The sequence below is a fragment of the Manacus vitellinus genome, unplaced genomic scaffold, assembly GCF_001715985.3.
Source record: "Manacus vitellinus isolate BGI_N305 unplaced genomic scaffold, ASM171598v3 scaffold_45_pilon, whole genome shotgun sequence".
In the NCBI taxonomy this organism is placed as follows: domain Eukaryota; kingdom Metazoa; phylum Chordata; class Aves; order Passeriformes; family Pipridae; genus Manacus; species Manacus vitellinus.
The window spans coordinates 3,635,466-3,646,933 of NW_021940571.1; positions in this window are offsets into that span (position 1 = coordinate 3,635,466).

Genomic DNA, 11,468 nt, shown 5'->3' on the forward strand with positions numbered 1-11,468 from the left:
CTGTCAGCAGAGAGCCATGTAATTATTTCCTCCCTCGTTGTGCAAAGTACAAAAAGAACAGGAGTTGTTAAAAAGGTAAGAGAGAACAGGGGAAAAGGAGGAGCTCCTCTGAAACACATCATCAGCACAAACCTTTGGATAAGAAGTGGGCTTCCTCTCAGTCAACAGGAGTTTTGTCTTTGGAATTCTGTGGGAACAAATGCATGTTCTTGAACTTCAGTCATGGGCTTCTCTGGCATTCATTCACTTCAGAGCAGCACAGATACTGCTCACAAAGTTATTCATGCAAGGAGGACTTCCAAAATCTGACACATTGTTCAGTCTTTTCTCCTGCTGGTGCAGATCTGGGATGGGATGGATATTCTCTGTGGAGGCTGGTTATGCTCCCCTGGAGAAAGGGCACTTGGACACATTTCTGGCCCTGCCTTCTTGAATTGTTTCAAAAATGGGGCTCCTTAGTGTGTTGCTGTTGCTTGTTACCCTTATATATTATAGTCTAGGCTTGGTGGGAAAGTTTTGCATTTAAATTTAGACAAAAATTGTAATTTTAGTTCTGGATAGCTGAAAACCTTCTGCTTGGGAGGGCAAAAAGGGAGTGCTGCTCACCATGAGCAGGGGCTAAATTCACCAAGACACAGAACTAGTGTCCCTGCAGGTAAAATGAGCTTTGATGGGGGTTATACAAGGGCTCATTCTTCATATTTAAATAGTTCTGTGAACATCCCCTCATGTCTGTAAAAGTGACCCACATGCTGAAGATCTCTTGTGGGTTTAATCTCATGGGAGCCTGATTTTTAAGCCATGACCTTTTTTTCAGGCTAATTTTTGTGGTGCTCATCTGATTTGGAAAAGACACAAGAAAGCCAATGGGTTTTTTTTGAGTCCCTCAGAAATTCTTCCTGACCACTTTTGCCTTTTCTTTGCACCAGTTCCTGGTAACAACAGAGGCTTCCTATGGAGGGAAGGACTGGAGAGAGATTTGAACTGAAGCTATGGAATTTTGGAAGGACAGCTGGCAGGCAGGAGTGTTTACAGAGGATATCAGGCGAGTGCACAGCCTTCCCCAGCAGTTGGATTGAGCAGGGGTACAGCTGGAATGATGTGGAATTAAATATTCCAGATCTAATTCTGAGAACTGCCTGAGTGGGCACATAGGAAAACCAGCAGGAACAGAAATGCAAACACTGGTGATTTCACTTGCAGCTCTCCTGGTCCTTACAGATGCAAAACAGCCCTTTTATGTTTCTAGAAAATTGAGAATTATGTGGTTTTCAACAACATGATTTATTTCCAACTTATGCAAATATGTCAGTTTTAGACCACAATGAGAACAGCTCTCAAACAATACTGCTTTTCAGAGAGAATAATATCCTAAGTATTGCTACCAATTTATTGAGGTACATGAATATTACTCCATTATGGGCTTTACTCTAGATTTTGTATAATGTTCCTTTCAAAGACACTTTTGCTTTTTCAATACAAAACCAGCAAAATAATTTTGTCTTTTTGTTTGGATCTCTTTTTGGTAAGGGGAATTTGTCAGCAGTAGCTCATGTGTGAGTTCAGCTGTGTAGTCTTAAAAAAAAATGAAGAATTGTATTTTGTGTTGGAGACTAAATCAGAAAATAAATCACTGTAACTTTTCTAATTGTGCTGTGTAAGTGACCCGTGGTGTAGCATTGATTACTGAGATCCTTCTGTGCTGCAGCTGCAGTTGAAGCATGAGCAGAATAATTCCTTGCACACCTGGAGTCCAGGTGGGAATGCCTTCCAGAGCTGCAGTTGGAAAGAGTATTTTCCCTAAGAATCCTTTTAGTAGTGGGGCTACTGCTGGAGATTGACTTATTTAACTAATATATCTAACTAATAATGTATTTAACTAATAAGATCCCACTCGTAAATGATTTTGAGCACCATTTTTTCATAGATTCTACATTTAAACAAGAATTTGTGTTTACGAATTAGAATGTTTTTGTTGCTGTTCCAAGCACTAATTTTCACTCTCTTTCCACAAGCCTTGGTGGTGGCAAAGTAAACTGTTGTTTCAGTGTCTGAGAATCAAGAACATGATATTCCTCAAACAAATAACATGTTGGAGTTATCCCAGAAACAAACAAAACCAAACTTAGGCAAAGCTTTTTTGGCTAATTTTTATTTGTCAATGGTGGACAAAAGAAGAAACCACAAGATGTCACTCTATCCTAAGGAGCTAAGAAGGACTTTCCTATTGACAGTAATCCTGTGGGAGTGCTGGAAGGCTGAGCAGCCTGAGTGGGACTTAAGTGGATGTAGATATTGTACAATCAATGGGTTTGGATCATAGATAGACTCAGGTTCTGGGGTTAATATTTGGAGACGGGGGGAACAAACCCCAAAATACTTGGTGTTGCAAACTTAGCTCTGAATCTTTGATGATGGATTGCTGGATGAAGTTCATCGCTCCCAGGAGAATTCTTATCCATTTTTTGGCCTGCAGGATGCATTGTGTGCTGGGGGTGTGTAGGGATAGCAGAAATAGGTTGTTCTTCCAGCCTGTCTCCGTGAACAGCCCCAGAGCCGTGCTGGGGTTACTTTGGAGTCAGTGCTGCAACAGGACATATGATTTCTTTTCTACAAGAGAGAAATAACTGGGGTTGAAGTCAGTGATATACTGCTCCTATTATTCTGTTGTTCTCTTTTGTTGTGGCTCTTAAATTCCCCCCCTCCCTTGCTGCCTCACACGGTGTCACTGGAATTTCTGCAGGAGCAGATTCCCTGGCAGGTGTTCTCTCTCCCTGAGCCAGAGGCAAATAATGTTCCTACAAGGGTTTTCTTAAAGTGGCAACAAGCCCTTCTCCAAAAGTGTTAACAAGCTCGTTCTTGGGTTGTTTCTGTCCCTTGAATTGGGCAATCTTTGCTTTTGTCCCTGCAGTGGAAAATGGAAACACATGAATTAGAAAGAGATGGATGAGTTACCCCAAATACCAAATACTCAGATAATACCAGCAAGAACTGAGTTGACTTCCCTTGTGAGCTGCTCTGCATCTACTGGCACACCTGATGAGAAACTGTAGATTAATTTAGTTTGTAAAACTGTCTGGGTCTCCAAGGGGTTTGGATCGAGCTGCCACAGTCACAGGGGTCCAGACAGGAGGGAGACTCCAGCTGCTCACTGGGACCTCTGTTCACTGTTCACCGGGTTCTTTGGCTTCCAGCTGGCACTGGATGAGGGCTGGAAAACAAAGTTACACATGAGGAACCATTCTCAGTGCACACAGTTGGTACTTTGCAACTCATTAACACGATGTATCTGTCACCCCCCTCTTCCAGGACTCTCACATGACATTGTTTTTACAAAGCACTGCCTTACAACCACGCCCACAGGAATATTTTTCATTTTACAGCACTAGTTAGAAACCCATCATGGACCAGTTGCTCTAGGCAGTAGGCAAACTGAATGAAAAGACAGACAAAAGTAATGTACTCAAAATGCAGTCAAAATTGCAGTTTATAGACAATAGCACAGTGCAATAGTCAAGGCTGTGAGGTAATGAAGGATATCAGGCTTATTCCCTCACTCTGGCAGGCAGGTAATGGAGAAAGGTTGGAAAGATAAATATATTATCCAAGACACAGATAATACTTGTAAAATTCTAGGTCTACCAGGACCTGGTTGAGGAAAGAATTGAAATTGCTCCTGCAGCTCAGGAATTTAACCCACTGCCTGAGTTTTTATCTTTTCAGCCACACTGACTCACAACAGGAATGATGATTTGGATATGACCCATCCTCTACTGATTACAGGTTGGCTTACTACCTTTCTCTCATAAACACACATCTTCCCTATGGAAGAGTGATCTTTTGGACAAACTGGTGGAAAATTCCTACAGAAAAACAGTTCTGTGCTTGTGTAGAAGTGCTTTTAAGGAAGGGAGGAAAAGCATACAGAGGAAATCTGGATTGTGTCTAAGTCACATCTTTAGTGTCCTTGTTAAGGGATTGGAATTGCCCTTGGAAAAAGATGAGCTTCAGCCATTTTTTCAAGTATTCTACTACCAAAAGAATTTAGACCCAGTCATAGTTTAATATTTTTGCTCTATTTACAGGTATTTGTTAAGAGCTATGTTTTAAACCCAGGTTGGAATCCTTGCAGGTGGTAACTGCGATAGCAGCGCCTGAGCAGAGTGAATAAAATATGTCAGAACGTGATAAGAAATAAAAGATATCAAGAAATCCATCTTGCCCTGAAACCTGTAAGGATCATGGTCTGGACAATGTCAAATCTCTCTGGTCACCAGCAGTGTGACACAAAAAGCCTGTTTATTTGAGGCTTTTGTCATTGTCAGAAGCCTTGGTAAATGTGAGTTTCTCCAGTTCGTAAGTTCACATCAGTTTTTTGATGAGAAGTTATTTGTGAATCATCCCAATATTTCAGAACTAGTCTTCCTGCTGCAGTTTCCTGGGGTGCAAGCTGAACAGGGTAACCTTGAGTGATTTTAATTCATGTATTTTCCAGTGTCATTCCAAGTTCAGTGTATATACAGATATGGAACAAAGTGTTCTGAGGAGGTGACCTCTTAATTACTGAGCTTTTGAATCATAATGTGTGGGACAGAGAGCTTGGAATCATGAGTAAAACAGCCTTGGATCAAGCCCTTACAAAAGCTGAGGATGCTGCCAGCTCTTCCTCTTCACTGATGATACATCAAGATAGGCAGAGCAGAAATTAGGGGGTGTCTAATTCCATAACCTTAGATGTTTAAATCAAGCAAGCAATCATGCAGTGTCCAAAACACCCATAGCAAAGAGCATCACCAGAAGAAGCTAAATTTAGTCAGAGTCACCTGGAGCCTGTTCCAAATCCCCTTGCAGTCCACCATCAAAGGATTGCCATTAGTTGCAGCCAGTTTGGGACCACACGAGGTTTCTCTCAGGCTATGCCCTGAAGCCTGAGTTCAAAGAACTGGTTGGGAACTGACATGTCTGTGGTTTTGTGGGATTAGTAAGAACTCAATTTTTGCCCCATTTGCAAAAATTACTTGAGGCCACTTACCTGAAAATATGAAATGGCTTTCTAATCCCAGTGTTTCTACAAAAAAAAAAAAAAGGTGAAGACTATAAGCATGCAAGATGGAGAATTTGTAAAGTTGTATTTGGTGTGTGTGCACAGACACTCATTAAATGTGGATATACTACAAGAATCACAAATCCTGTTATTATTTTACTCTTATAAGTAAGCAAAACCTAACCTATTGCTGCATGAAACCATAGGATAATGCAGTACAAAATAATGAAGCCATTCTATGCCTCTTGGTTTAGAGACTTTTCTTTAGTGCAGGATGCCTGCAAGGGAATAAAAAAGCTCTTTGCCCCCTCCCTTTCTCAGTCACCAGCCTGGCTAAGCTCCTCTCTCTCAGTCCCTGGAGTTAAATGATGAATTCCAGCCTCTTGAAACCAATGGCAGCAAATTCCTCTGCCTCCAACCATTGCACAGGGGATTCACAAAGTTAATAGAAGGAGACAGATGAAGGCAGAGAACCTCAGGGAAATCAAAGATATCAGTGTTTAACATGAGGGGCAGTGGCAAAGCTCACCAGGAGGGCCCTGAAGAGGAGTCACGACCCCCACATGAGGAGCTGGCAGAACTCATTCCTGATCTGCTGCCTCTGTATCACTTGGCATGTATTTTGCAGATAGAACAACTCTCTAGTAGATTTATTGGCAGTGCACTAAGAAGTGTCTTCAAGAGAAGTTAATTCAGGCTCTCTTAGCCTTGATAACACCTGCTGAAAATATGCTCCCTCCCATGGACGACGAGAGCACAGAGATTATGTTATGATAGTTCCATGACAAGTGGCTCCCAAAAAGCAACAGAGAAGGCTGTTTTTCAGAAGGGCCATTAACCAGCTGGCAGCCCATTTTGCACCCTTCATGGTGAGCATGATAATCTGAGCAGCATTCAAGAAAAAGGCAGATCAAAGTCTCTGCTGTTTCCCCAGGAAATGCATCCTGATGACTCCACAGAGAAAAGGGTCTCAAGTGGGAAGGGTGTTTTACATTTCCATCTCCTTCAGTGCTCCAAAGCCCTGCTTATTTTTTGGAGAGTTTCTGTACAAAGCCTTTTTCTTTTCTTTTAATAAAGGCTGGGGGTTATTAATTTTGCAGGTGTGTTCACACTGAGCACACACACCTGAAGACAATCTAATAAACTAAGGGGTCTCTGTGCCAGTGTTGTGCTTTTGTGTGTCGTGGCAATAATGCTGCTGGTGCCTTCAGCTGCTCTAACACTACCTGAACCTGCTCAGACATGGCAGTTAAGGCTCGTTTTTCCCCAGCACAGTTGGTAGAGAAGTATAAAATCAGTATTTATTCCTGTTCTAAATCTCAGAACACGCACCAGACTCAGAACTGGGCTCTGCTCCACACATTGGGCTGTATCCCAAGCGACTCACTGCACAGCAAACAGCACTGCTGGAGTGGAAAGGACAACCCTCCTGGTGAGTGACCAGCAGGGACAGTTGGTCTGGTGCCCCAGTGACAGGGTTGGGAGAATCCCACTGGTTTGGCACCGGGCTGAGCTCCTGCCCTTTTATATCTCGTGATGTCTCCCTAAGGCTGAGTTGGAACAATAGGATGCTGTAAATTGCTGACCATGAAACAAGATTGAGGCTGATGTGCAGCAACCTGCTTTGTCCCAAACCCCAGGCCAAATCCCTGACTGGCCTTGTTGGGCCCAAGTGCCAATGGATTTATGCAGTAGGAAAATCCAGTGAACAATCACAGCATTTAAAAACAAGCCAACAGATCTGAAGCATTTGGGAGCAGCAGCTGATGTTCCCTCAGAGATATAGCACATGATTTCTATAATCATAGAAATACATTTAATTTTGTTTATTTAAACCAGCTCGTGTTTTGCTGTGAGCATTAATCATCTGGTGTCACACAATGGAATACTAAATGTCACACACTGAGTCACATCTCCAGCGACACTGTGAGCAACATTCTGGCTGTACTCCACAGCTGGAGAAAGAACTGCTTCATGCCTTGCTGGCTGTAGAGCAAACACACACTTGCAGCTTCATTTTGTATTCAGCAGCTCTCCAAAACAGCGAAGGCAGCATGCAAAATGAGGAGGAACACCACTGAAGCTCAGCTGCTCATCTCTCACAACTCAACTGCAAAAAATATGAGGTTTGAAAGAAGACATTAAAGAACAGGTATCAGCAGAAATATTCTGCCTCAATCAAGGGAGTTACACCTTGTTGCTTTTCAGTAAGTTTTGTTTGCCTGAAGAAGCAACATCAGCACATTTGCTGCTGAAAACAGGGCTTTCTTCTTCTCCCAGTGCAAGGCAAGGAGAAAAGAAAATTCTCATTTCCCAGCTGCTGAAATACAGCATGGAGCTGGCAGCAAAGGGGAGCAACTGAAAGATGGCATAGTTAATGTTTTTATTCAGGGACCTGACAGGTCTGTGACTGGAGAATACAGTGGCATAAAGCAGTTTAACAGCACCTTTATAGCCCCTGTAGGCCAGCACTGGACTTAGAGCCTCTTTGAAGCCCAAAGATCAGGATGGATCTCAATAGTACAGGTTTCACTCTTTTTTTTTTCTTCCCTGAAAGAAAAGCTGCTGCTTCTGTCACCTCCTCTCTGTTAAAGCAAAAGTGTGAGGTGGGGAATGACCTCTGAGAAATCCAGCTTTGTCTCTCAGAGGGGATTTTGGATGAAAACAGCTAAAGCAGAGTGAGGCATCGGGTGAAGTGATTCCATTTGCAGCCAGTGGATCACCTTCCCTGGGCCCTGATTCAGAGGGATCCCGTGGCAGCAAGGACTAATACACATGGATGGAGCACTGCCCACACCAGGAATTACAAACACAGGCTCTGAGAAGTCCCACCAGCACCTTTGGAGTCCTGCAGTGCCAGAACTTGGGTGGAAAGACAGTGTTGTGGAGAGTAAGGGGAAGGCAAATAATCCACTGGAAGATACTTTGAGGTCTTCTTGTGTTTTGAATATATGTGAGTCCAGAATCCTTCCTCTACTGAGGTCAGGAGACCTGATTTAAAATAGATATTTGTAAGTGGGCCTTGTGCATACAAAATACCTGTTGCTCAGAAATCCCCACTTGGTGAGGCTGAGCAGCAGGTACAAACCCTCAGCTGAGGGACAAAGCAATGGGAAATCAGTCCCAAGAATCCCTCAGTGCCCCCAGTACTGCTGGAAGGAGAACATCCTCCAGCCCTCAGAACAGCCAGGCTGTGATACAGCAAATGCAGTCTCTGACTTTGAGCAGAAACATTTTCATTACATTTAATTTCTCTTGGCAGGCTGTGCCTGTTCCTAACTTTCCAGGCAGCAATTGTGGACAGCCACAGTGTGTCTGTCTCCTTCCTATAAAAGAAGCACTGGAGAGAAACAAGGCTCTTTCTCCTTTTTTTATGTAACACAAGGCTGCCATTTTTTCCAAATGAAAGCAAGTGGGAGCAAATTATTTGGATTTCCTCACAAAAGCTGCAGGAACACAACACCTTTAATAAAAACAGTTGATTCTCCTCATAATGCTTCTCTCTTCTTTTCCCCATGATCACAGGAGGCCTTGCTTTCTGCTCTCAGCTAGAGAACATCTTTATTATCCTTGCAGACAGTGAATAACAAGGCATTCATTCAAACCTAATTTTTTTTGGCAATAAGAGCTGGGGAAAGAATAGGGATAAAAAAATCAGAGATGTCAGGAACAAGTTCTGCCTGTAAATACACATTCAGAGCTCTCAGTTCCTTCTTTGATTGGAATGGGGACAGGCATCTCTGAATTTTAAACAACTGAATTATGTTTATTGTTCAACTGCATTGCTTTTCCATGTTTTCCTGCTCTTTCCCTCCTTTCTTAGCTTATTTAGAGCTGGGTCATTTTTACCACCTTGGCCCAGCAATGGAGTAGTTTTCCTGTTCCATACTTAAAGAGATTATGCTTATTTCTCTCAAATATCAGACATATGACAACTTGGTAAAGCCACTCTAATAAAGAAGTGCTCTGGTGACTCCCAAGTATTCCCATATTTGCAAGATCTGAGTTTCGGGAAGGGAGGATTTTGATGGATGAAGTGAAACAATTTTTCCAATGTAATCCAGGTCATCAATTCTCCACAAAAAGAGGAGACATAACTCTTCAGCAGTTGGCAGCAGTTTCATAAATAAATGCAAAAAATTGTGGAAATATTGTGGCATTTGCAATGATGGAAGTTAAAGAGGAGAATAACCAGAGATGTTGCTTCCAACAACACAGGGGGAAAGGAGGCTCATGAGGTTTCAACAGGAAATTGTACATCAAAATGAATTCAGAATGATTTTCATATGATTAAAATTACCTGATGAAACCTATGTTTGATAAATTAGGAAGTACTTAATGAATGTTGTATTCCATTGGGAATTGCTAACAATTAAGATGAAACATGAGATTCATAATAAGGATGTGGATGGAGGAAATGAGGCTGACCTCATACCAGAGTTCTCCATCAAATGCCTGATCTTGTTTGTTTTGGCAGCTTTGGATGAAGTGTTTTAAATTTTGGGGGTTAGACAGAATTGGCACCTGGACAAGTGGAGACTGACAGCAAACTCATTAAAATGGAGGGGACTTTGTCCATCACTTTCAGAGAGTTCTAAAGCATGACTTGGATGAAGGAACACTCAGTTCAATCTCTTGTGAGAAGTCTGGCAGATATCTGGCAGGTACCTTTGGGATTTTTCCATGTGCACATACAGGTTGGATTCTGCTCCAGCTGAATTCAGTGGCATTACTTGTGAGGGTACAAGGTTAAGCATGACCTCATGTGCATCTGTGCATTAGGATGCAATAAATTCATTCAATATAACAAGCCATATTTTAAGGTTAGAGGGAAAATAAATCTCAGTGAGGTATAGAATGGGAGAAATCATTACAGCTTGTCAATCCACAGGGGTGCTGCCTGCTACCCACTGCACTTGGGGTATGATTAGGTTTTCTCTTTCAAGTTGCCAAATGCAAGAAAAGGAAAGTTAAGGCCAATATTTTTTTGAAAAGAAACTTTTTAAAAAAATCTTAAAACGTTACTTATAAGTGATCTTTCTGTAGTGTCAGATAAAATCCAACCCATCCAGAAATTGTTGACCTACATTTGGTTAGAAAATTCTGATTTGATACTGAAATAAGTCTCCTAAACCAAATAAAAATTCCTTTCCCCGTTCCATAAACATCTCTTCCTATGGCTTGATCCAAGGACTGTAAAATCAAGGACAGGCTCAGTTTTTAGTGCCAGACATTGTCACTATGACTTGCAAGCCTGCTGTTTTTCCAGAAGAGAGAACCAAATTTCAGTACTTGTTGCTTGGTTACAGCCCCTCCAACCCTCTTGGAATCCCTGGGTTTGTAACACCTTACAAAACCAGACATATATAGTTTTCACTTCAATAATTTATGTGCCTTGTTGTTGATTCCTTTTTGTCTGGTGACCCTGATGAAAAGTTTCACTAACTCTGCTCTCCTTCTCTCCAAGGCTTTGTCCTGTTGTATTTGGCTTTTCCCTGGGAATGCTCTCCAAGTCCTGCCAGAGGGAGTCGAATAGTTGAGTGGAATCCTGAACGGGCAGGACAGAAAGAAATGTGTTGCCTGGGTAACTCAGCAAAATGTCCAGTTGGTTTGTGCAAGTTGTGCCTGCTTCTCTGCCCAGGCACAGATGAGCATCTGTGCATTTAATACTGTGTTCCTTTTCCAGTGCTTGCTGTGACTGTCCATGCAGATCATACTTAAGAAATAGTCAAAGAAATTCTCTCTGTAACTGGTTGATCCAACTCCAATACCACGGATTCCTGGATATGGTCAAACCAGGTAAGATCAACAGAGAAATTCAGTTTCTGCTGCTGTTAAAATGTTATTAAACTTTTAGATCTGATTTTACTTAATGGTTTGATATCACCTAAGTAAATTAAGTATTTTACATAAAGAACACGAAATTGCACCAACAAACTAATCTTTACAAGCTACTGCATCTCTGATTCAGTAAAATGTTATCATCCAGAAGTGATTTTTAAGTGTTCTTTAATGATGATTAACGAAATGTCAGCTCAGAGAAACTCAGCTGTTTAAATGCAGACTTTAAAGCCAGACTGTTCATCTAGTCTGATCTTAACCAAGCCAGGCTCTGTGAATGCTGTGGGAATGCTGACCCTGGTCACAGGAACAGAATTTTTGCTGGCTATTGCCACAGTGCCAGTGTCTCATGGTCTGAGCATTTCAGTTATTTCTGTATAAAAGGAGGCGGGATAATATTATTTCCTTTCTTCCTACTCTTTGTCTGTCTGCTCTGTTCAATTAAAGCACAAACTCTCTGGAGCAAACTCTGTTTTCCTGGCATTCTGTGGTGCCCAGAACAACAGGGCCTCTTGTGGCCTACAGCAGTCAGAATAATTGGAATTGTTCCTGTCATTAGTCAGACCTCAGGATGAGCCCTATT